Consider the following 26626-nt stretch of genomic DNA (forward strand, 5'->3'; position numbering starts at 1 on the left):
GGAGCCCCGTGCACACCGAGCACAGGCCCGCAAAGAAAAGCGGTGCGAGAGATGAGCCGGGTCTCCCGGGAGAGGAGCCGGAGCGGGGAGAGCGGAGCCGCGGCTGCCGCGCCGCACAGAGCCGCCTTTCATTACAAAGGGCCGGGAAGCGGCTTGGAGCTGCCAGCAGCACTGACACGATGCAAGAGGGGATTTTTCAGGCTGATGCAGCAACAAAGGCAGTTAAATCTAGCCAGGTAAGAGGCTTTCGAGGTTAGCCGGCTGTTCCCACAGCACAGGCTTTCTTTTCTTTTCTTCCTTCTTTTTTTTCTTTTTCTTCTTCCCCCTCCTCCTTTTCTAGGGGGAATTATTTTTGGTAATCCATGTGTTGCTGCTCGTTGGGCGCTGGAGCAGAAGTAAGCAGGTAAGCGGCACTTTTATCCCCAACCCGGCTTCCCACCACGGCCGGGACTCCAGTGAGAGGCTCTGAGCCTCAAAGGGAAGCGGTGAGGCTGGGCCAAGGCAGCTGGAGCGGCACTAAGCTCACAGCAGCTGGGAATTCCTTCTCTTTTTTTGATTGAAATGATGGCAGTGGGGGGCTACCTGGAGAGGAGCAGCTTCTACAACAAGCACCTGCTGCACCAGCGGAGGCTGGGTGCGCTGAGGCAGCACTGGGTGGTTCGGGGTGCTGGCACCCACCTGGAGTCACTCGCTGCCTGGCCCTGCTGGCAGAACAGAGGGGTGCTGGGCCTGGGAAAGCCACCCATGATGCCCACGTCCATCACCCTGCAAGGAGCCCAGCACCCTGTGCTCCTAGGGCAGGAGGATGCTCCCATCACTGGCTCTGCAGGGAGTCCAGGTGGTTCAGGCATCTCGGTGGGATATTGTGGAGATAGACCAGGATGAAGCCCAGATGCTGGAGCCTGTTGAAGGCCAGGAGGGTGTTTCTGAAAGGGATTTGTGTTCCTGGAGACCTGCATGCCAGCCCCAGTGCTCCCTAGGAAACACCCTGGGCTGCCCTGAGCAACTGTCTTCCCAAAGTCCTGCCAGGTGGAGGATGTGCCAGTGGCCCATGACTCAACACCTCCTCCCAGTGCTTCACATCAGCAGGTGGGATGTGACACGACCCCGGAGGCTGCAATGAGCCGTGCTGGCAGAGGCAGTGCCAGCTCAGTGAGCTGTGCTGCTGTGCAGGGACCCACGGCCCCTCACCATCCCAGGCTCACAGCCGTGACAGGGGGTGGCCACAACTCATCTCCCTGGTGCAGCTTGTCATCTCGTCCTTCTTCTGGTGGCAGCTCCTCAGACATTGCCCTGCTGAGCCCAGAAGACCCTGTGTTGATCCAGCTGGTGCAATGATGTTGTTGCTCCATTCCCTCACGATGCCTTTGCATCACCCTGGGCCATGTGCCACGATGGTGCCATGCAGTGCCGGCTGCTTCCTGTAGCTTGTGCCCACACCGTACTCTGCTTAATGGTGCAGCCACCACCACCGAGGTGCCCAGCACCCTGCTCAGGGACCTGAACCCTGCCTTGGTGTGGGGTGAAGGCAGCTGAAAATCCCTCTTTCTTCCCATCCTCCTCCTCTTCTCCCTGCCCAGCCAGCATCCACCACTGCAACAAGATTAAACCAATTGCACCGTTATTTGTTTCATATTTAATAAGGGTTTGAGGAGCAGATCTCCCAGCAAGCCCCTGCTATCAATCAAACCCGCACAGAGTCCCCCTTTGCGCCCGCCTTTCCAAGAAGAAAGAAAACAAAATTGGTCTAATTTATTATTCATTTGTTCATTAAGTCTGTATTAACCAGATGTATTATAAAGGAAAACAGGATTGCGTGTTTTGATCAGCAAATCCTCTGCTCATGAATATCCATGAGGCTCCCCCCTCCCCCAGCACCTCTCCCGTGTGTGGAGCCAGCCGATGGAGGGTGTCAGTGGTGGGTGCTGGCACGGGGCTGTGTCCTGGCACACCACAGGGCTGGAAAGCTGCTCTCAGCTCTCTCTGCTTGCACAGCATTGGGGATCAGCTGTGCCATGCCACAGCGCTCCAGAGCTCAGGCCACCCATGGATGCCCACAGCTGGGAGGGAGAGGCCAAGCCCTGCTGGGTGCAGGGGGCTGTGGGGACATGCTGGGGGACACTGGGGCGATGGGCTCCCCTCCCTTCCTGCCTGGGGCTGAGCAGGAAGCTGAGCAGGTGGTGTTTCCGCGGCGTGAAAAAGCAGCATATGTCCCTGGATCCCTGGCGCGTGGCGGCGCCGGCGATGCCCGCGACTCCCCCGATGCTGCGGGGAGGCACAGAGGGACCCCGAGGTGCCAGTGATGCCCTGCAGGACCAGCACAGGACTGGAGCAGCATGTATCCCTGCTCCCCGGGGCATAGTCCATGAACCCCTTGGTCCATCCTAGGGAGGATGGGACAGGGCAGGATTGGGTCCCAGGATGTGTTGCAGGGACTGGCTGGCACCAGGTCATAAACTCGTGGTGACATTCACCCAGCCAGCAGCACCTCTGGCAGCAGCAGAGTGTGGAGAGCCATGTCCCAGCCCAGCAGGATGGTGGATCCCAGCCCTGCCCAGGAGCTGTTGCATCCTGCAGCAACAGTGGGCATACACGGAGAAATGCCACATCTGCATGGATGTCCATGCACCCATGCAGTCCAGCCAGACCTGAAAATAGGTTGGTTTAAAAAATGCATCACTTTGAAGTTATGTAAATGAAAGGCAGCGGCAAACAGAGCATGCTGGCAAAAGGGTTTCCAATTTTTTTTCCTCCTCGCCAGCTTCCTCCGGTTAAAATTGGGTTGCAATTCATTAATAAAGGAACAGTTGTACTGAATAAGCTCCCGTGCTTAAATCAGGACAGAGAAGCGTAATTAACCCAGCTCCAGTCTGATGTGATGGAAGAGGAAAATGCTCTTCTGTTTTGGTCCCTTCTCTTAAAAGCCCGCTGCGTTCTCCCGGCCTCTTGGGAACGGAGCTGAGCTTCTTATTTAAAAATGAAGCTCGCAGCCTGACAGAGCGGGTTCATGTATATATATAAAAAAGCTGTCATGATGATATTTTATTCATACCCCTCTTCCCCTTCCCTTTGCTTGGAAAATCCAGGAGCAGCCAGCAGGCAGTGTGGAGAGAGAGAAAGCAAGAATCCCCTTTTAAAAGTAAATTACAGATGCAAGTCACATTAGTTGAAGCCCCACGAGGCGGCAGATTCCTGAGTACCAGGGCTGGCCCCGGCGGCTTGGCCAGCCCAGACTGGGCACACCAGCTTCCCACCCCGAACGCCACCCGTGAGAGGGCAGGAGGGGACAGGCGGGGGGTGGCACCGGCTTTACACCACTGGTCTGTACAAGCTGAAGGTTTGTCCTCACTCCACCTAAATTAAAGCCTAATTAAGGGTCACAAAGGGCTCCCGCTGGCAGGTCCTAGAGGTGGGATTCAGCCCATTGTCCTGGGCTCGATGTGAGGGGCTTCCTTCTCCACCATTATTTCCGGGGCTGAATTTCCACCTTTCCCCGCAGCAGTTTGTCTGGATGAGCCAGACGCTGTCCGGCCACCGTCGAAGTGGCACGTGGCTCTGCATGTTGATGGAGCATCCCTGCGGCTCGGCTCGGCTCTGCCTGGCCGTGCTCCCCCCTTCCTCCACCGCCGCTTCCTCACCTGCTGTGAAAAAGAGCTGGCTGATGGCACGGGAAGGCAAACCTGTATTTTGGGTGATCTTTGGGTGGGCAAGAGCTGCCCACAACAAGGGTGTTGGATTTGCTGTGCGGGACAGGGAGTCTGGTGAGGCAGAGCAGGGCAGCGCAGTCCATTAAAGCTGGGAGTGCTGCAGGACTGGCTTGATGAAAAAAAGTCACCTGTCGCTCTCCCTGTGTCACCTGGGGTGAGCTGAGGTGAATGCCCTCAGGGACGCAGCCGGCCAGCACCAGCGCTGTGGGAGCGCTCCCACAGCGGGGACGGGCAGGGGCAGCCCTGAGATGGGGACACGCACAAGGACCTCTGCAATGGGGAAGTGCAGCAGTACCCCTGTGCCACAGGGCTGCCCAGTTACCCCCGAGTATGGAGCTGGAGCAGGGGTGGCATTGCTCCATGGCACCACCGCCCCCACTCCCTCAGGGACCTCCCTGCGGACCTTCTCCCTATTTCTTCTGCTTCACTCCCAATGCCTGTCCATGTCCACTCCTTGTAGCTCTACCCCAGGGGATTTTGAGGCTTTATTCATTTTATTAAAACTAACAGGTTGGTTCGCAGAGCACAGGGATGCTGGACCCTGCCAGGAACCCATCACACACCCCATGAGTGGCTGGGCTGGCACCGCTGGGTACTGGCATGTAGGAACAGGGGCATTGCCAGGGCTCACCCTGCCCTGCCACACACCAGTGAGCCTGGAAATCCTTGGTGGGGCAAACTGAATCCCTGGGGCTGGAGGAGATGTTGGTGAGGGCAGCCAGCCCTTTTGTACCAGAGATGTTTCTGGTGAGGAGAAAAAAAAAGAAAAATCAGTGTTTGTTTCTTTCGGAGAAGATTGCTCTCTGCGCGCTCCTTGTATTTAGTTATTATTAAAGGGTTGTTTTGCTGTCAGTGAAAGCCTGCAATTACAGGCTCTCGCTTTTTTTCCTGGCTGTCACTATTCCCCATGAAAGCATTGCCCACAATTTTAGCATTTCTGCATTTCAATGTAAAGAAAAAGAAATTGAGATTTGGGCTGACGCTTTCCATGTGCGCGCGGCTGATTTCAAACTCCTCTGATTGTCCCCCCGCCAAAAAACATCATTTTGGGGGCTCAGACCAGAGCAGAATGTAGCTGTGCACTAGCAGAGGCTGTTTGGTCTTTACCCTCTTGCGTGTTCAACTCATATCCAGGCAAAAACTTTGCAGGAATCCCATCAGTGCCAACGCTGTGGTCAGGAAACCAGCACCACCTCACCCTGCTCCCATAAGCATGCTGTGCAGAAAAAAATAAACTATTTTCATTGAAGATCCTTATAAATTTCCCTTGGTCAAATAATTCACGGCTGATGGCTAGAAACACACTTTGTGTCCTGTATCTGTCTGTGCCAGCTCCGCACTGTGCCTCCCACACCACAAATCCCTTCCCTGACCTCATGAAACACGGGATATCCCCAGCCAGAACCAGCATCCCTCGTGGAGCCAGGGATGCAGCAGATGGGGCAGACTTGGCTCTGCTGGACCCCAGATCCTCAACATTCCTAGAGGAATTCCCCCAAAGTTAATGGGGACATTTCTCCTCCCTCCGAACCCTCCTCCCCGGCTGTATCACCGCTAATCTAATGTGGCTAATTTTAAACGAAGCTGCCCTCCCTTGACATGCATCTCCCCGTGGCATTGAAATTAAATGTAGGCTGTAATTTGGCATTTGAGAAGCGAAAGGGATGGTGGCCCTAAGGGAAAAGATAACAGCTTGGCTGTTTGTGTTAAATAGCTGTCTGCGAGCTTCAAACTGCAGCCGGAGATTCAGCTCACCGCGGGCAGGCTGCCAGGCCCCGGCCTGCTTTTTGGCTACAGCTCCTTCACAGCAGGAAGCTCAGAGGGGGGATCTCAGCCCCGACCCCCCCACTGCATCTCACAGGGCATCTGCTTGTTCCCCACCCTCTGTGGCTCCTGCTAAAACTGTCTCGCAGGCTCCTTGCTCCAGCGCCGTGGCCACCAGGAAAGCGCCAGGGAGGGATGCACAGCCACGGGGAAGGAGAAGCACAGTCCTTTGGGGCATTCTGGACCCAGCATGGGGCAACACAGTCTGGCAGGGGCATCCCAATTCCATGCTGCACCTTGTGTGGTGGTGGCAGCCCATCAGGGACATCCCTGCCAAATGCTGCACCAGTGTGGATTTGCAGCTGGCGATGTTGGGATTTGGCCTCAGCACAGCACAGAGGTCTCTAGATTGGCTCCAGACCCCAGCTCTCCTTGCAGGGGAGAGCTGCCTGCCACCTGAGGACTTGGCTTTAAATAAAAGTCTGCTTTGCTCAAATCCAATGTTTCTCTTGGCCTGAAACAAAAATAAATTCTAATTTCAAGCTCGCTTTTTTTTCTATTTTAATGGATGCTGTTAATAAAAGGGAGACTTGAGATAGCAATTTCCAGCAGCGGAACATGCCTGTTTTGGGGGCAGTTTGTTTTAAACTGGAAAAATTTGCCGAGGCAGTGGGAATTTGCCTGGGCTCCCAGGTTCCCCCCAGTCACCTGTGCAGGGGACACTGGGGCAGGCAGGGGATGGAAGAGGCAGATGTCCCCGTGGCCAGGGCCAGCTGCAGCACAGGGATGGGGCTCCCCGATGGGATGGTTACCTGGTGTACCCCACAGCCCTTCTCCTTCCCAGCCCACCCACCTCCATCCCTCTGCCCTCCTCCTCCTTACCCGCACCCAGTTACCATTTCCCAGGAGCTGCTCATCCCTCCCAGCCCTTTGTACCGCTTGTCTCCATCCTCCCCTTTGTTTAGCATTTTAATTATTTTAATTACCTTGTTTGCCAGCTTATCGCGGCGCTCAAACCCATCTGTGTGCGCGCGAGCAGACACAGACTTTTATCTGCAGCCCGCCGTCAGCCCCATTAGCATTTTTACTCCGGCTTTGGTGGAGGAAAGGAGAAATTAGCATTTCTGCCTGGGCCGGTGGGGCTGGCACGGTCGTCCCTCGCCTCGCAGGGTCACTTCATTCTTCCCAGAAGAATGGGACTAATTTATCTCTCCCCCCTCCTTGTATCCATTTCAAATGAGAGATTAATATAATGACAAACATGAAGCCCGAGTGGGGGCGATGCCTGAGCCCTGCCATGGGGTTTTCCCTCTCCAGGGAGGCAGGCAGTGGAGTTCAGGTGAGGTGGGTGCTGTCCCCAGGGAGCACCCTTGGGTTGCCAGGAGAAAGGTGTCTTTGGGAAAAAGCTTCTTTCTGTTGAATTTAGATGCCAAAATGCTGCTTGGTAGAGGCAGAGGTCAAAGGCAGGGATGCTGGACCCCACTGAGAGTGGGAGGGGATGGGGACAGGGCCGGGGGCTTTGGGCTGTGGTTAAAAGAGCTGTGCTGCTGCAGTGGCAAGGGCTTTCCAGGTGGGCTGCATGGCTGGAGCACCCCACTCTCCTTTAGGGACAAATGAGAGATTTCACTGCTGGAAACCCTCTCCCAGCATCCTCTTAGTGCTGCTTAAATGCCTCTCCCAAAAAGGCCCAACCACCAATAAATCTGTATCAGCTCACCTTCAAACGCACTTCAGTGCCCTATTTACTCTGCACAACAACAAATTAACAGCCCCAGTTTTGGGAATGGCCGCCAGCCCCCGCAGCAGGGCTCCCCTGAGTGACCCAAGACCCCTTTTTACTGCATCAAAGCATTGCTATAATCCTGCTGTGAGCTGCCTGTGGGGAGGGGGGTGTAGTGACGGCAAGGCTGGGTGAGCAGTGGTCCCCTGGGGAAAGCTGGGTCACCAGGGGTGTTCATGGATACCCAGTTGTGCCATGGTGTGAGCAGGGTGGAAAACATCCCACAGAGTTGGGCTGGGCAGCCAGGAGCTCCACCTCAGACAGGACATCTGTAGGGGCAGGACACCTCATGGAGAAAGAACATTCCGTGGGAGAAGATGTTCTGTGGAAACAGAAACCCTTTTGGAGAGAGGACATACATCCAGGTCAGCATAACCCCTGGGGACAGGATGTTCCTCAGGCATGGGACAACAATTTAGGACAAGGTGTTCTTTGGGAATAGGACCCCTGCCCATGACAGAACATCCATTGGGAACAGGATCCCCTGTTACAGGATAAGAATGCCTCTTTGGGACAAGAGTCCCATCCAGGGCAGGATGTGCCTTTGGGACAGAAATCCCCTTAAGGACAGAATGCTCCAGAGGACAGGCCAGGCCCTTTGCTGCCAGGGCAGCAGCCAGGACCCTCAGATCCCCCCCAATATCTGCTTCTAAACCCTCCTTTAAATACTCAACACACTTCAGTGTATAAATAAAGGGTTTCACACCTCTGATTCGAGTCACCAGGAAAAATGGAGCAAATTAACCAAATTCCAGAGCAGAAGAAATCTCCTAAAAGCCTGCACACCTTTCCTGCACACAGCAAAGCCCTTTAAGACCCAGAAAAGGCAATAAAGGCCAATTTGTTGGTCCCGAATCTGTTAAACAAATGAGTCAGAGACAAAAGGATCCATCAGTCCAGACAGTCTTGAGAGAGACTTGCAGGGACATGGGATGGTGTGCAGGGACAGTGACCCCAGCAGCCAGGGACCCACCATGTCTCTGCACCACAGCCTGCCCGGGGAAAGCAACAGGCCAGTGTTTTGCTGAGGTTTGGGCTGCAAAACTTAACAAGGAAGAAATTAGAAAGAGAAACTTCACTAAAATAGCTTTAGAAAATCATCCTACCAAAGGAATGGGACGAAGAACAAAGGAAGGAGGGGGGACCAAACCCAAGGGAAGGTAATACTGGGACATGGCACCGTTCATTGAATCTGCTACAGTGATGAGGAGGAGGGGAAGGAGGAAGGACTGCCCCAGCACAGCCCGGTGCCACTTGCTGGCAAGGCCATTGGTGGCATTGCCGTGTTGGTGGTGGCATTGCCGGGCAGGTGAGAGAAGAGCACCAAGCCCCCAGTGTCCAGCCATGCCATGCTGTGGGAGACAGCCGCTTCCTTTGCAAGCACGTCACTGCTGCTGGAAAGCACGGGAGATTCAATCTATAATTTACAGGCATATCCATCTGGGAAGTGGCTCGACAAGCCTGGGAGAGCAGCACTGCCCTCCTGGCTCCTGCTCTTCTTCTAATTTAAGAATTCTTTACATTGAGGCATGGTATGAATAAGGGCCAGTGACAGGCGCCATCCCCTCCCTCCCTATCCTGTCACTGCCTCCTTGGCTGGCCACAGCAGGTTCTTGCATGCTGCTTTCAGCCTCCCCAGGACACAGTTTGGAGCTGTTGACTCCTGCACCTTTAACACAGATGCTCGGGACAGGCTTTCTTAGGAAGCCCCCAGAGATGCTGCAGCAACCAGGGCTGGGCTGGATGATGCTGGTTGCTGTGGAAACAGCAAGGCCAGATCCAGGGACCGCAGCATTTTCCCTGCACCTGGTACCAGCTCCTCTCACCTAGTTTGCAGCTGGAGAGCATAGGATGCTGGAGAGCTGTTCTGGTGGCGTTGGGCTGTTCCCAGCCCCAGTCTGCTCCAGTATCACCTTCCCCAGGGATCAATGGGCTTGCTCCTTCCCACCCTGTGTATGTCATGCACGGGGTGTTTCATTGCATGGGGCTCCCTGGGATGGGACACAGTACTTTGGACCTGGGCCACCACCTCTTCTCCAGCCACCTGGGGGCCAGATCCAGCCATCCCCCCAGGAACTGCACGGCACAGCCTTCCAGCACATCCCAGGAAAGCCTTTTGCACCAGCACCATGACTTCACTCAACCAGTGCACCACCACAGGCTGTCTTAAATGTCACCCAGACCTGCGGGAGGTGGGACACAGTGGGACAAGCCACACAGGGTCCTCCTTAAGTGTAACCAAACCCTGCCATCGGCCAGGCAGGTGCCGCTGTGTGCCAGGCTGCCACCCATGCCAGGCTCATCCTCGCTCCACTCACAGGCAGCTCAGCTCATTACAGGGATGCCGGGATGATGGAGTATCCTGCCAGAGTAGAGGAAGCCAGGTAAACCTCTCCATCCATCAGGGCCCCCACTTTCTGCCAAGCACATTAGGGGATAATTAAGTAAAAATAGGCCTTCCGACCAGTGTAGCTCATTAAGGGCTAATTAAGTTAATTAGTGCCAGGTGTGGATTGCAGCGCTTGCGCGTGTGGCTGTTGTTTGCTGTAATTGCATTTTCTCAGCAGCTTCCTCCGCCAGGCTGGAGCTCTGCCAACAAGGAAGGGATTCAGTGCCCGCTGTTGGTGCAACACGGGGCAGCTGATGGGCACCCAGCAATGGCACCGCACCAGGGACAGTTAACCTTCTGTCCCCGTGCCCCCCAGGCGGCTCTCCCACCCCAAAGCCAGGGCCTGACCATGGGGCAGCATGTGCTGCCCCTGCCTGTCCCTCTTGGTGTGCTCCTCCTGCCTGTACACAGGGGAGGGACAAGAGCCTGTGCCATAGCAGTCCCCAAAAGCAGCCAGGAAGGCAGAGGACAGCCTCCCAGGGACCCAGCATTGAGGCCAAGACTTCTGAAGGTCTGTGAAGGTGAATATGGGCAGGGATGAAGCAGCAAACACAGCCATGTATGCTGGTCATATTGGTGCTGAAAGATGAAAGAGCGATGGTGGAGAAAAGGGTGGAGAGGAAGACAAAAAGGCGAGAAGGAAACATGAGGGGGTGAGGAGAGAGATGCCAGGCTCTGATCTGTGCTTCCCGCACCCAGGAGCAATTAGAGCTGCTCTGCCTGTGCCCTGCAGAGACACTGAAGGGATGAAGATGTGACAAAGACCAGGCTATTTTTTGCTGAGGTTACTGTCACTAATAAATGGAGACTCTCCCTTGACACGTGTTCCTGTTCCTTCCAGCGTCTGGGCATTTGGCATCCTCCTCCAAGCACAGCCTTGCCGGTAGCAGCCTCGCTTGGAACTGACCCACGGTCCCTCCAGGGAGGCTCGGCTCGTAAACAATTCTGTGAAATACGGCTGAAAGGCTTTGAGGGGATGGAGAGGCTGTGCAGGCACCCCATCCCTCTCCCCATGCCATGAATCAATCCCCAGTAAGGCAGGAGCAAGGCAGAGACCTCCATCCATATCCCGGGATGGAGGCCGGGGAGCACAGCCAGCATTCTGGGGGGCTGCCTTTCCTGCGGCCTCTATCCAATGGGAAGTTCCTGCTGCCTGCACCACTGTGGCAAGCGAGATGGGGAAAAGGGAGCTGAAGGGGAGGCAGGAGGAGAGATGGGTCCTTGCATCCCCACCGTGATCTCTCAGCACCGAGATAATTGCCTGCTGGTGACAGCTGAGGTCAGGCGTGACAGATACCTCGGGAAGAGCTCCCAGCTCCGAGACCTCCCTGCAGCAAGCCAGTTCAATACTGGGGCTGAGAGGTAATTTTCCCAACCTCCCCTAGCACAGGCTCTCTCTGGGTAGATCCAGGTTCAGGCGATGATCCTTCCATCATCCTTCAAACAGCACTCAGCCCCCTCAAACAGCTCCACACGTGGGCTGTGATCCCTGGGGAGGGACAGGGAGTAGTAGGGTACCGAGCCCGAAGGCTTGGAGCTCCCATGGGGTGTGGTGAGAGCACCCAGGCAGGACCAGTGCCCACCTGGGAGCCAGTGGGGCGCAGATGGACCTGTCCATGGCCTCTATCCTCCCATGACCAAAGGAGGCTTTTTCACCTTGCTCTCGCTGCTCCTTGCCACCTCATCCTCACGCACCAGCCGTGCGCAGAGCACCAGGCAACCCCACTTCATCTGCCATGGGAAAGGGACTGGAGAGGGAGTGTCCTGTAGCCCCCTTGGATGGCCAGGAGGCCAATGAGCACATCCTGGGGCTGGTAATTCATCCCCCCTTCCCTCTGCACTGGGCTCACTGCAGTGGGACTTGGCTCACCTGTCCCCCTGCTGCAGTGCTGAGAGTGGGGCAGGGCACCAGAGCTGAATGTTGGGCATGGAGAGGCCAGGATGAGACGCCTGATGCCACCAACGTGGCCCCTACAGCAGAGAGCATGTGCCCAGGCAGGGAAGGAGGCAGGGAAGCAGGCAGGCAGCGCTCCGAGGAGGCTCTGCAGCACCCTTGGCTCCCCTCTCCCCGGCGCCGGGCGCGAGGCTGACAGGATCATTACAGCCGCTATCTGGGCTCACGGGCTCATCCCTCTCCCTTTCGCCTTTTGCATAATGGATAGGCTGTGAGTAATGGGAAATGGCAGCCCAGCCGCGCTTGCTGGCAGCCCCTTAATGAAGAATATGGAAATCTCATCAGTCCAATCAGGCCAGCAAATGAAACTGCTTTCCCCCGCCGATGTGAGCAGAAGGCTAACGACCCGCGCTCCCCGGCTCCATCCCGCTCCCAGGAAGCCCCCCCTTCCCTTTTCCATGTTGACAAGTGAGCTGTGAACTTCATTTTTTCTGGCAAGCAGAGCCCCAACTCATCTTCCCTGCTCCCCTTCCGCAGGCTTGGGCCAGCAGGTATACCTGTGGGTCAGCCTTCCGCTTGTTCCTCAAGGGCATCGCGCCCCACTCATGGCGCAGTCATCAGCTGGGTAGCACCACCTGCAGGCGTCACCCATCCCCAGCTCCTGGTCCTCCCTTGTGTCCTCCTGCTGTGCCTGAGCCTCCCAGCATCAGCTTTGACACAGTTGGAGGTGCAAGTCAGCATCCCACGGTGGGGATGTGGGACACGTGGTCCCCCAGCTGCAGTCACCTGAGACCACTTTGTCCCTGCAAGCACTGAGGTCTGTTGGGCTCATGTCCATAGAATCCCAGCGCAACTGAGTTTCGTGGACTTGTGTCTTCTCCTGCAGTGACACCTGCAAAGAGCTACAGTGTGGAGAAACTACTGTTTCCTCTCTTGTCTCCCTTGTCCATCACCCACAGCCTTGCGCCTGGTATAGAGCACAGCTCCATCTCCACTCACCTCCTGCAGCGTGCACCATCGCCAAGCCAGACCTTCAGTCATGACACCTGCACAGTGACACCTCTAGTTGTGCCAGAATTGGAGCATCTTCCAAGAAACTATACCCCCCAGTCACACAGGGGCCACGCTGCTAGGAGCTGGCACCAGCATGCCCCACTCCAAACATATCCCACTTTGGTGTCATCTGCAAACTTGATGATGTACCTTTTGTCTCCTCCTCCCCATAAGCACTGTCCTGGCCCTGAGCAGCCTGGAAGTGCCTCCAGTTCAGGTCCCACAGGTTTTGCTGTTGCTCTGGGCTTCTGAGCTGTTGTGTCCATGGAGCTGTGAAGTGGTGTCTGTCAAATTGGCTACCATGGTGGCCTAGAACTTTGACTTGTGTATCTTGGTAAGATGTGTGGCTGAGAAAGCCTGACTTTGTCCCTAGCGGGGCACAAGACGCGGTCAGTACTGGGATCTCAGTCCACACTGGGATCTGTACAAGGATGGTCACCTTGGATAAAGACCTGAGGGATGCAGGTTCAGCTCTGCCTTGGACTCACCACACAGGCTGTTTGCCCCAAATCTGCACCAAGACTTCATAGCTGGACTTGCTGTGTCCAAAACGTGGCAAAAATTAGATGTTTGCACAGCAGCTCACACCAGCAGGTCCTGACCTCCATGGCAGCATCCTCTGGCCTTTGCAACAGCTCAGGCAGGGGAGAGCAGCAGCATCCTCCCCTGCATCTGTCTGCTCTGTGGGCAAAGGCAGGAGGCTGGCAGGGAAACGGCCGCTCGCTGGTTTGGGGGAATGTTTAATTACCGGCTTTCACAGCCACTGTGTAGCTCCTAAACTGATGGTGTGCCTCGGCTGTGAATTCACCAGAAGCACCGAGGTGGGCATAGGTTTCAATAAAATCCCCAGCTATGTGTACACCCAGGGCATTCAGCCACACATAAATACACCCATAGCATATGCTCGTGCTACAGCAGAGGATGCTAACTCAGGGCAGAGGATGCTAACTCAGGGCTGGAGGAAACCATTTGTTTCCATGAGTTATAAGATCATATCTGGAAACACCTCTAACAAGCCAAGATCAGTGTGGCAGCGGAGCTGGCGCTGGTCCCCGGCGCGGGCTGTTTGCACACACCAGTAATGATGTGAACGAGCGGCTGTTCAAGGGGCTGATCAACATCAAACCATTGAAATTAAAGGCTGAGGAGAAGCAGAGCCATAAACATTTATTGCAACACTCTGCGTATCATCAACTGCTGATTTGGAGGCAGTGGAAATGTGCAGCTGAAATAATAGGATTTATCGGAGTCTGAGATGAACTGTCCTTGATGGATGGTTGTAGAAGGGAAACAATGTGCCATCTCCAGCACAAGGCCATTCCTAAAATACAGCGAGGGGGTGGGGGGGGGCTGCTGCCTTTATTAACTCTAATCCCTCACCATTTTAGAGCCCACACCAGCCGTCAGACCCAACTGCAGCAGAATGAGGAAGCCAGCTTGAAGATGATGCCCTGGAATATCCCGGAGGACTGGAAATCAGACTTGTGGTCTCTAAAAGCTGAGTGTGTAATTTGCTGGAAAGTTGACACCCTTTCTGCTTCGTCTTGATGCGTTTTCCATTTGTTTGATCCCCTTTACATTTTTATCTCTGTTCTTCAGACAGAAAAAGCAAATCTAGGAATTTCTTCAGCTGCTCTCTCTTTGCTTCCCAATTTTTTTTCTGTTGCTTCGCTGACACAACTCAAGTTCATTAATGACACCGACAGTTTGCCTTTTAAAGCAAACTCCATCTTCTTTCACCCACCAAAGCTATGGAGCCCCACCTCTGGAGGGAAAATACAGCTGCTGTGCTCCCCCCAGCCAGCGGGTTAAGCAGGAACTGATGGCACTCAGAGCTCAGCTGCTGTAATCAAATCGTCTCCTGTCACCTTGAGCACCCTGTAATGCTCCTACATCTAACAGGCTGGGAGGAAGAGAGGGCTGAGAAAAGCAGTATCAGAAGAATGTGGGAAGAGAATAATTTGATAGATTTTTTTCGTTTTTTTTTTTTTTTTTTTTACATTGATCTGAAAATTGAAGTTATGGATTGTTTTTTAAAAGGGAACTTCAGAAAAAATCTCTCTCTCCCTCTCTCTCTCTCTCTCTTTTAGAAGTGAACCCAGGGAAATATTTCCATGCAGAAGTCTCTGACTTACAGATCATCCAAGGTGTTTTATGCACATCAAAGTAACTAATATCTGAAACAGGAGAAAAACCCAACTTGACTTCATCAGATTTACAAACAAGTTAGCTTTGGCTGCATTGAACATCTGCTGCAGGCCCTATGGAGAGGAACTGTCTCGTACCTCTCCTGGGGACTTTTGGGCAAGGCTGGATGCAGAAAGGTTTCTGCTGTGACAAACTGGCTCTAATTTGCCCCCTAAAAAGAGGGGGGCAGCATCACAGCTAACGCCTTGTCAACACTCTGTGGCACTGACGGGACAAACCCATCTGGATCAAGGCAAGAGGAAATGCAATGTTGTCACTGTCCCATCTGAGACATCCCTGAGAGCCCCAAATTTAGTGCACCATTCATACTTCATTGGTCTCTAAACTAGCCCTCAGCACCAGCATCTCTGATAAAACAAGCCTTGCCAGGAGCCTCTATCTCATTTTTCCTGCTCAAATGGGTTGCAGAAGGGACTTGCTTTTGTTTCCACCAACACAAAGCCGAAAAAAACCCTCCAAGCTACATCCGTATGGGATGTGGGTGGTTGGAGAAAAATGGGTTTCCTGCTGCTTTGTATGTCCTAAAGCCTATTAACTGGGACTCTGTCTCTACCACTTCTTGTTTTGCCTGACAGGTTAAGCCCGCGTTGGCTTGATGAGACATTAGTGGCAGAACTTTTCCTGTGCCAGCCTGACACAATTCCCACTCCCACAGTTCCGATGTCCCGGATTAGCTGCTCTTGAAGGCACCATTTGAAGATGTTGCACCACACCTTCTCACTGAGACCTTGAAGGGATCCTGTAACCCTCTCAAGATTGCATTGAACTATGTAGAAAAAAACCTGGTTTCTTCAGGGTTGATGCAGCGAGTGACGAAGGCGGAGTGGGGGAGCAGGGACACCTGAGCAGAGATTTTCTCCCTGTTCAGCTGCTTTGGGCATTTGGTTTCTTGCTGCCCAAGTTCCTCTATCATCAGCAGTGAGAACCACAGTCCTCATTGCTTCTTGTGGTCCACAAGCAGCTTTCTTCTGCTGCACCTCCTAACAGAGATCTGTTTGTAAGTGCACCTAAGCCTGCTTCCCCATACCTGCTCTGACCTCTTCTCTGTCCCACGACACAGAAACATGAAAAACATGAATGCTAACACTCCTGCAAATGCAAGAAAAGGGACACTTTCAGTGTGGCTTCACATCTTGAGGTTGCTGAGGAGCCATTTTCAGCACTTCAAGTTGAAGTACTTTCACAAAGGAAAATCAATGCTGAGGCAGCCCGCCCAGAAATGAGGGGTCAGCAGGCTGGCGTGAGGGAGGTGCAGGTGACGGAGGAGCAATGGGAGAGTGCCTCCAGTGCGTGATCCCTCATTGTGGCTGAATCACTAACCCTAAACACATAAATCAAACCCAGCTTGGGGATCACGCCTGCAGGCACACTCTGTTTGATCCAGGAAGGCTCACTTCAGCCTCTTTTGGAAAGACCTTGCCAAGGCTGGACAATGGGAAGGGCTGCTGTGTGTTGCTGTTAGCATTGACACATTTGCCCCATTATTCATGGCTGGTGTGCATTTTGCTTCCTCTTGGTTCCCAGCCTAGTTTTTCACTGGGTTTTCATGCCTTTGAGGCAACCAGCACTGAAATGGTGCCAGTCCTTTGTCAAGAGCCAACTGGGCATACCCTGGGCTTCAGTTTTTGCTGGCGACAGTCCCAAGAGAAGCCGTCTTGTGGTCCTCCATCGTCTGTGTCGCCTCTCCTCTCTGCTGTCCAGCTCACTAATCATTTTTTAAATCTATTAGCTGAATTTTAATTTTTTTTAGTGGACATGATGGAAGAGTAAGAGTCTCAAAGACAAGTGTTAGGAAAACTGGTGCCTGGATCTTTTTCCTCCATCCTCTTGCAGCGCCAGCTGAAGTGAAAGGCTATGATGCATGAGCTCACTTTTAATCAGGTAATCCAGCTGGGAGAGAGCAATACCATAACAATCCATTCAGGATTAAAGAAAAGCTTCTGGCAGTGTCTCTCACCATCCATAAGACACTCATTGTCTCTGCTATGAGTTGCAGGCTCTTCTCTGCTGGGCAGAGTCTCCCAGGATGTCCGAGCACTGGGACAGCACCCATAGTAGGAGCCACTCACTTCTCAACTCAACTCATCTACCCACTCAAACAACACCAGCTTGGGCTTTATCTTCTGTTTATGCCCCCAGCAGAACTGAAAAAAACCCAGTGCCCATCCTTCCCAGAATCCCATCTCTTCCCAGGCCTTTGGCTTTGCACAGGTGCTCCAAAAGCAGAGCAGTGTGGGGCAGGGTGAGTAGGAAACACAATTGTGTTGCCAGTAACAGGTCCTCAGAGACTTCTCCCAAGACACTACAAAGTCTGAAGGCCAGGAAGAGAGTGGTACTATGGGGTTCTCCTCTGAAATGAGCTACCTGAACCCAGGCACAGTCTGGTCAAGTCAGGCTAGAGTTTCTCCAGGGTGGTTTGGCTGCTGCTGGAGCTGCCAGCTGTGCAGGGGGACAAAAGGAAAGATCTGCTTGCTTTTCCTCCATAAAGGCACCACTTGGTCTGTGTCCACATTGCTTCTTCCCTGAAATGCAGTGCCAGGAAGGTGCTGCTTCTCTCCCAGTCGCTGGCACGAGGAAAGCAAACTGGCTGTCCTTGGCATTTGATATAAGGCTTTCCACAAACACCAGCTAATGGGAATTCCTCAGTGGTGTCCCTGGGAGCTTCAATATTGGATGTCAAGGCAGACTTTTGTCTTCTCAGCAGGCAGCTGGACCTGATGTGCTTAACCCTTTCCAGCCCGAACCAGAGGGTGAGGGACTGAGCATGGCAGGGCCTCAGAGTGGGCTGGGGTCCTGCTCCAGCTGCCTGCTGTGCTTGGCTGCTCCATGCCCCGACCTCAGCTTCACACCACTCCTGCTCCTGCAAACTCAGTGCACGTCCAGCTTTGTTTTATTGTCAAGGTGCCTCAGAGCATAGGGATCCAGGAGGATTACTGAATGCCTTGCAACTTGGAGATGGCAGGCACACCGGGCACGCTGAAGGGTTTTGTTTGTGCCTGGTGAGAGCAGCTGTGGGCAGGAGTGGGTGAGTGGGGAAGTTACCAAAAGAGAAATAAGGAAACAAAAGGCAAGTTGGGGCAGGGGGGGTAATGTTTGCATGGGGGAGGGCAGGAATTTCTTTTCTTTGTCGGAAAGTCTAAAGTGCCTTTCTTTAGTGCCTTGGTCGCTGCATGGGGCCTTGGTCAATAACATTCCTCCCTCACCCTGCGGAAGGAGACGGGCCAAGCAAGACACGGCTGAATGAAATTCCTCTCACCTCACCCCGTAAACATCCCAAGAGTCTGGCCCCATTATGGCTGGGTACAAAAGTCTGGGTCCGAGGCCGAACAAAAGGATGGGGAAGAAAGTGCAGGTTGCCAGGGCAACGCTGTCCAGGCTGCCTGGTTTTATCAGCAAGGGGCCTGGGTTTTCTGCCTGAGTTACGGGAATCTGAGGCAATTTATTTCCACTGCAAGACAGAGGCTTTAGAGGGCAGCGCGGTGAGGCTCCGGCTTCGCTTTTGGTGTTCGCAGCAGGGCAGGTGAGGTGGGAGCAGCCGGGTACCCAGAGAGCCAGCAGCATCCTGGGAGGCACGGGGAGCACAGCAACGCCCAGGGAGTCCCCTGCAAAGGTTAACACAGAATGGTGACCCTCCAGGGAGTCTGTCCAATCTGCCCCTTACATGATTTGGGCTCTGTCCCGGCCTCCTCTACAACACATGAAGTCTGCTCGTCCGTCTGTTCAGAGTCCATTCATCTCTCTTGACTGAGGATGGACTTCTCTCTGCTTGGGGACCCCAGTACCCTGGCAGGTTGGATTAAATTGGGGAAAACCGGTTTTTTCAGTAGCCTGACAGAGAGGGTTTTACAGTTTAATTCAGAGAGGCTTTTACAGTTTAATCCAGATGAAGGCTGGTTACTTCTAGGCCTAGTGTTGTCTGCACTAGAGATGATCTGGTCCACTCCCAGAGAGCATCAAATTTGCCTCTGACAGGCCTGGATTGCAGTGGGAACATCTGGAACCCAGTGCCTGAGGGTCAAAAGAAGCAGGACTGCCAGGTCCCCTGGCACAGCATTTAGCAAAGCTAATGCAAAACCTTAAAGCTACCTGAGCCCAGAGGACTGGATCTGGGATGTGTTGGCCTCACATTGAAAAGGACGAGGTCAGCTATGGGAAATTAAGTTCCAACTGGATAAATGTCCTTCCCCACCAGTTTTTGGTGACAAGAGACAGAATACTCCAGAGACCTGGAAGCAGTAAAGACAACATGGGAAACCAAGCTGACACCAATCTTACAAAGGGTGTTACAACACTGGGGAAAGTATCATTCAGGCATCCACTCAGCACAGTGGCTCTATTGGGCAGCAAAGATGTTCATGATGTGGCTCCCTGTCAGTCTGAAGAGGATGATAACGCTGGGTGTAGGGTCAACATGCAAGATAGAGAATGAAAAAAAGCCTGAATGGTATAACAAAATAAGGTACAAAAGTCAGACATGCTGATGTGTTAAAGCCAGGACAAGCAGGCATTTTTGGTTTCCAAACAAACCAAAATACCAAAATGCAGGTGGGATGGCAAGGTTTCCAGAGGCAGAACCTCTTGCAGAAGAGAAAGAACCACACTGAAGGTTGTGAATGTAGTACCCACTCCTTGTTTGTTTCATGTTTTTCCTGTGGGATGTGGGGAGTTTGTAGGATGGGTCAGTAGCATGCAAAGACCTGGAACAAAATTTGCAGGCCAGCTCGGTTAAACAGCTGGAGCAGAACCAGCTCAGCAGGCCATGGAAAGCATTCGGCCGAGACAGCCTGCTCATCTCAATTCATCTAGACAAATTTCTAGACAAATGCGCCAAGCTGTGCTCAATGGAGTGACAGGGAAATTACTAATTAAACTGAAGATGGTGGGATTAGTGGGAAGAAATAACAGTCGGGTACAGAAGCTGTACCTCTGGACAGAGGCAGTAGCAGGCTAGACAGAGTTCACCACTGGAGTTTCTCTGGAATTGATCCTGGGATTGATCTTGTTTATTCTCTCCATGAATGATGTTGTCATAAGAAGTGGAAGCGCTTAGGTTAAGCCAGCTGATGACGCAGAAGGGAGAGGCATTGTGAATGCAGAGGAGACAGGAGATCAAACAGAAAGCAGCAGACAACCTTGAGCACGGAGACGCAGGAACGAGTTGAAATTCAAGAGCACGAAATGCAAGACTAATCACAGGGTTGGGGTTTTTTGTGCTAGACAGGGAGTGTGTCAGTTGGACATGACTGAGGAGGAGGTGAACTTCGTTGTAGCAGTCATGGGTGATTATGAACCACCAATGAGCTAAAGGCACAAAAAGGCGAACGAGACCCGAGGGGTTTGGGATATTGCCAGTAGAAGCAGGAAATTATTAATAGCATTTGCGAAGTACTGACAAGACCTCATCTAGCATTGGGTAGGAGTCCTGGACAGGTAGGCTGAATTCTTGCCAGAAGCAGTGCAGAAAAATTCTCTGAATATGATCAAGAGACTGGAGATTCTGTTTCACAAATAAAACAAAAGATGGAAGGAGTTATCTTCTCCATTGGTTTGCAAGTGATAGCCAAGCACAGCAGAAAAACTCACAAATTAGAAAGCAAGGATGCTGACAACCCCAGACCCTGTGTCCCTGTGCCTCCCTCCCACCTGAAACTACCTCCACAGGATCTCTTCTGCAGAGAGACCATTTGCACCCTCCTCCTTCCCCCTCCTCGCCTTCGTGCCTGGAAACTGATCCCCACTTCAACTCGAAACAGGCAAAAAGAAAAGGAAAGCCAGTAGACTGGGTCTTTTGTACAGCAAAGTAGATTAGGGGCCTCCCAGGGACTTGCAGCTTGTAAGAGGGAAGGGCTGGGAGATGGAGGGAGGTAGGGGGGTGGCTCTGCTCTCCTCCACAAACAGTGAAACTCAGACCTGCCTTTGGTCTGCTCCTTGCAAAGTCTTTTTTGTCCCCCTTCCTTCCTGTCCCCCTCCCTTCCTGTCCCCCCCCCGCTTGACATTGTGGACCAGCTTTTGGGGGCTAGGATCTTTTCAGTTCCTGCAATGGATTTAATTCCTGAAACGTGTGTCCTGTTCCCCGCTCCCGTGCTGAATCAGGAAAGCATTCACCCAAACAAAAGCCAAATCTCCCTCCTAGGGGCAATCAGGAAAAGGGGTCCCTGCAGTGGTCTCTGGTTTGAAGACAAAAGGTTGCTTGAACTATAGACAAGCGGGTTAGTGCCACCATGGATTATAGAAACAGCTGTGGAAGCAGGGATTAGCCACCACCTGTGTGACAAAGGCTACAGGTCTCCAGTCCGAGGGCCAGCAGAACACATGGCAGAGGCTTTGTGCTACCTGTCTGCCTGAGCTTGACTCTTCAGGTGCTTTCTTTATTCTCAACTTGCCCTCACCAAATGCAAAGTGCTTAGGCTAGGATGAGCCAGACTTGCCTAGACCCAGGTTTGGGCAATCTTGGCCTCTTTTAATTTGAGTTGACTGATTCCCTCTGTCCTACAGCCCAACTCCTCTTTGGCTGTGAGCTGTAGGAAATGACTTGGTGTGGTGAGCACACTAAGGCAGAGCAATGCCTGGGTACAGGGGAAGCACAGACCCTGCCACTGCCACTGGCACTGAGCTGCTCCTCGTGCAGCAGCTTGGTCTGCCATGGGGGACTGGCTTTCTTAAAGCCTCTTGACCTGAAGGGAAGCTGCTACACCTTTTTAAGTGCTCTGTAATGTCCTACTTGTTGGTGTGTCCATGCAGCACCCCATCCCTTTAGCCCTTCTAGGCTCAAGCTTTGTCCTCTGTAAAACAGCCATGGCATAGACCCATCCTCTGGCAGGGGACTTGCAAAGCTAAAATCATTACTAGTTTTGAAACATTCAGCTATTTTAGTGAACTCAACTGAAAAGCTTTTTAGGAGACTAATAATCCTACCTCCCTAGCAGAGATTGAATAATGTGCAGTAAATCCTGCCTCAGGCTTCATGCACTGAACAACACGGTGGAAAAGCCTTGTGAGATTTTTTGCTAACGGTGCAAAGTCTGTCCTCTGTGTGGCATGAAGGAGGGTCCCCCAGAAAATAGCTTAGCTGTGGAATTAACTCTAAATGTGCTGCAACCAGATTGTTTTGGGCAACTTCATGTGTACATGCATGTTTTGTTCTGTAACAGTTGGTTATACAGTCCTTTTTGTCAACAGGTTTTCGAGTTAAACTTTAAACAAAAAACCTCACCAGAAGGGTAATCCAACACTGGAATTGTCTGCCCAGGGAGGTTGTGGGGTCTCCATCCTTGGAGATACTCAAAACCTGATGAGATGTGGTACAAATCAACCTGCTTGAGATGGATCTTCTTTGAGCCAGGCAGTCGGACTACATGGTCTCCAGAGGCTCCTGCCAACTTCAATTGTTCTTTAATTTTTAAAAAGCTGTAGAAGGATGAGTTAGCCTCTAAATTTCAGGACACAAGATTTGCCATGGGAACTGACCATCCAGATGCAAAAGCACTGAGCCTGCAATCCCTTGAGCTGAGGGCAAGGAGACACCCTGCTACCCACAGAGCATGAAAAGCCTTTTCTCTTTGCTTCTTCCATTCAGCCAAGAGAAAAAGACAGTAGTGGGGGCCTGAATTATGGCACTTGTGGGTTCTTCCTGTTGCTGACAATAACGAGGGGCAGCATTAGTTTCCAGGCAACTGATTTGGTGTCTTTCCAAGGGCCTCTGGCAGTGGGGTTTCTCACTGAGGACCCTGGTTTCTTCCCTTCCCTTTGTAAGCATTACACTCTCACCTAAATTGCAGACTCCACTCTCCTGGTTGCAGGTTTTTTGACATCCTTGCCTTTGATTTTCAGATCCTCACAGTTTTTTTTAAACATGGGTTCTCCTCAGGGAAACTCCCAAAGATGGTGGATCTGCAGGTGCAGCAACACCAAGTGAGTGTGGTCGAGATTAAAAGCTGGGCTGGTGAGGGTGGCAGAAGGCACAGAGGTAAGGTACAGCCCCAGAGAACATGAACTTGGTGCTTCAGATTGGGAAACTGGGATCAGCACACAGCTTTGACAGACCTTCATGTCTACAAACCTACAAATGCTACAAAGCCACTCAAAACAGAGCTATCTGAACTTCACCAAGTCCCCACCTTGAATCGTGGTGCTACTGCAGCAGGACCTAAGGCAAGAGACACCCATGATGCTGCTAAATGCCACAGCATATTCCCTGCTAAAAGTGGGGCTGCCTCACTGCTGAGTCTGTGGCTTCTGAAGGAGAATAAAAACACTGGTCTTTACCAGATAAAGCTCAATAAAGCTGGGTAATTCCAAGAACAAAGGAAATTAAATTCTCCAGACTGCACTGTAGAAGTGACCCACAATGTTCTGTGGTCCAAACCCGTGTAGAATTATGATTCTTTTAGGCATAGAGACCTGACTTTTTAGAATGATGGACTTTTTTTCCTTGGAACTTTACTTTTAGTCTTTAAAATGGAAAATTCCAGAAGAGAAGGAGAAATTACAGGTTCCTAGGAACATCAAGGATCAACTGTTTCCTAGCAGAAGGCAAGACAAGAGCCAAAGGCGACCCCAGTACAGGCTCAGCCCTCACCAGTCAGGGCCCTCTTGTGTTACACTCGTAGCCTGGGAAGAGGGGGAACTGGAGCTGGGAATCAGAATGTTCAGATCAACCCCAGGGAAGCAGCAAACATACCATTTCATACAACATGAAATGAGATCTAACAGGGAAGAGGAGAGGGAAGGTGGAGGGGGATCCATTATTCATGAAGGCAACAGTAGTACAACAGAGCTTGCACAGACCCAGGCAGCGCTGGATAAGGTTACTGCAGAAACAAGGGTTGGTAATGGTATGCCAAAGCTCTGCTTCTTGGGTGTAGAAAGCAGAGAGGCATTGAGTCCTTCCTTTTCCTTTCTTTCCCCTTTCTTTCCCTTCCCTTCCTTTCCCAGCACAACACTCTCCTGGGGCATATGACATCAGAAACAAGCTTCCTTGGAAAGCTCTACTCATGGTCTGTTGAGGAAGATTTGGGAAGTTAGAAACCTGTAGAACACAGGAGGAGGGAGAAGCGGACCCCAGAGAGATAGCAGACAAGTGAGATCAAGGTTCTCCACCTCTCACCAAGGCTGATTCTGATTTCCTCAACAGGGAAACCTATCAGGGCTTGGCACTTGTCTCAAATGACAGCACGTGTTTGCTATGGTTCTGTGGTTTCTCACAAAGCAATGGTTTTTTGTTTTGTTTTTTTTTCCAGTTTGCTGCTTTCTCTTTTTTCTCCTTGCAAACACAGCTGCTGGCTCCTCTCTGGCAGGCTGGCTGTGGGACACCATTTACAGATGGATGGGTGAGCAGGTACCTGTGTAGCGCTGACTGTTGCAACATGGAGGACATATCTCAGCAGTTGTCCTGAGGAATTAAACATCCCTGGATGTTTGGACAGGAAACTGGGCTCTGGCTTTGCACTGCTTGGCTTGGAAATATCCTGAGAGTAAAAAAGAGGGTGAGACACAGAGCTGGGTTGATGTGCAGAGGAAGGGTTGTAGCCCTTATAGCTCTTGATGGCATCACCTGCAGTGGTTTCTGGGGCTACTTAAACTCTGTGTGATGGGCTAACTCTAGTCCTTCTTTCAGGCAACAGTGGTGGCTGTTACCTGCATCACTGTTACTGCTGGAACTCAGTCAGGGGTGTGGGGCAAGGAAGGGATTGTTTCCTGGGCACTTGGTGGTGTGTATATACAACACAGGTGGTGGGTAGCACAAACAGTGAGGCATTTTGCTTAAACTGGTACGTTCCTGCTCACCTTTTGGTTGATGTGTAGGGGAGAGGCAATGGGGGGACAATTATCTATTAAAAACACAATCAGATGTTGAATGTGAATATGGACTGTGGGCTACTATCCAGGGGGAAAAAATCCACCACTCAGTGCAACGCCTTTGTTTTGCCTTGAACAGAAGCAGATCTGTAATCCTGGAGGTGGTGGAAAATGAACTATTTCCTACCCTGGACAGCTTGCACAAGGCAGAAATGTGTGCAGGCTTGTGCAGTGAAGGTGATCCCTCCACTCAGCAGCTGAGGAGGCCCTGGGATTGTGACACTCTTGTGTAGGGGCCACTTTGATGGACTAGAACATGTGCTGAATCACGCCCTTGTGCAAAAAGAGCTCTTCCTCAGCTGAGGGACGCTTTGCAGGATCAGACTCTGCTGGTGCTGCAGGAAGTGCTGACATCAAATCAGTGCATGTCATTGCCAGGCTGTGCCTGGAGGGATGTATGGCTTGAGCACACTGGCTTGGATCATGTCCCATGTGTAGTACTAGGGCTGCCAGGCACTGCAGCCAGAACATTTAGTGCTCACCTGGAATACATTGCACGATATATTTAGAATGCCTTTTTTTTTAATTTCCCATTGCTTTTAATTGCATTCAGCTATTTTGATATTTCTGCCGGTGGTCGGCCACATGGTTTTGCAAAAAAAAGCCACCATTGAGCAGCGTGTGGGCCTCGTGTCTGCCTGTGAGCCAGGTCCCATCTGGCTGTAATTACTAGCTTCACATCAGCAAAAGAGTGTAATATTTAAATACAAATGTTTGATGTTTGCATAGCAAACCTCAGGATGGAAAGCTCTTGATAATCAGCCTGCAGGGAGGAGGTGGGCTTGCTGCAGGTGAGCACTGAGGTGTGTGGGATGCAGCAAGACTTTGTGGGGTTTTATGGGGATAGAGAGAAGAGCAACACTGAATTCAGAAGCCCTTCATGCCTCGCTCTGGGCAGAAGCTCCACACAGCATTGTAATCCTCAGTCTTAGGCAGATGGGCTACGAGCAGGGCAGATGTGATGCAGGGCAGATGACCCTGCCAGGAATCTCCCATATCCTCGCATTCAGAACATGTGAGGAGGTCACTGAAGCTTGCAAAATGGTAGAAGAGCTCCTGAAATCAATACAGGCTCCCTGCCCTCAGTAGTAGCCATCAGGATGGATAACAACCCTTGTTAGGTTTCAGCAGCTCAGGCACCAGCCGTGCCTGGAGAGTAGGGAGCTGGAGCCAAACTCACAGAAACATGGACAATCTATTGCACCAGCCCCTAAACACTAAGCTTGGGACCACAGCAAGCATTAGCCACTTTGTCTGGCAGAGATAAGATCCAACCCATAGTACCCTTCCAAAGAACCTTCCCCTGCTTGTAGTGAACACAAGCGTGAGATCTCTTGTGTACGGCACTTTGCTTCCCTGCCCTTCAATCCCAGTCCTTTGGGGAAGGAAAACAACAAGCTTGTACTGCACCCTGCTCCAATTGGGACGACAAGTGAGAAAACAGCTTCATCTGCTCCCAGGCACATCTGGAAGGTGACAGACACGTGTGCTGCCTGCAGCATCCTCTGTTTAGCATTAAGGTCCAAGCACAACCGTGCACACCCAGCCAAATGAGAGTCCTGGAGCTGCTGCCTGCTGTGCCACCTCCTGTAGGGTACACAGCACCCTTGTTTTGCTCCTGATGGAGAAGAAAAGCCATGCCTGGAGATGGCTTTCGTTCATAATGCCATCACAGGGCTAGCAGCTGGCTCTTCCTGAGCTTGTCCAGACAAGGTTCAACCTGTCACAACTCGTCATTTTATAAGTGCAGGAGGCTAGAGCCTAGGATAACAGGATACTAATAGGATAACAAATGCCTCCTCACTGTCTCAGGGGGTTTGGGGACCTATTCTCTGCAGCTTGCACACCCAAGGTGAGCCAGCCCTACTGTCGTCACTGCCTCCGAGGAGCATTGCTCATCTTGACAAACTTTAAAGCTGCATCCTGACAGACCAAAATAAATCAATCAATAAATAAATCGTCCGTCTCTTCTA

At 52.1% G+C, this 26626-nt stretch overlaps 1 long non-coding RNA gene across 1 annotated transcript; it reads left to right on the top strand.

Annotated features, from left to right (window-relative positions):
- On the top strand, positions 1-26626 carry LOC108446260. Its single transcript, XR_001861405.1, has 2 exons — positions 1-403; positions 13976-26626. It is a non-coding gene; the product is annotated as an uncharacterized LOC108446260 (long non-coding RNA).

Source organism: Corvus brachyrhynchos, unplaced genomic scaffold, assembly GCF_000691975.1.
Source record: "Corvus brachyrhynchos isolate BGI_N302 unplaced genomic scaffold, ASM69197v1 scaffold4, whole genome shotgun sequence".
NCBI classification, from domain to species: domain Eukaryota; kingdom Metazoa; phylum Chordata; class Aves; order Passeriformes; family Corvidae; genus Corvus; species Corvus brachyrhynchos.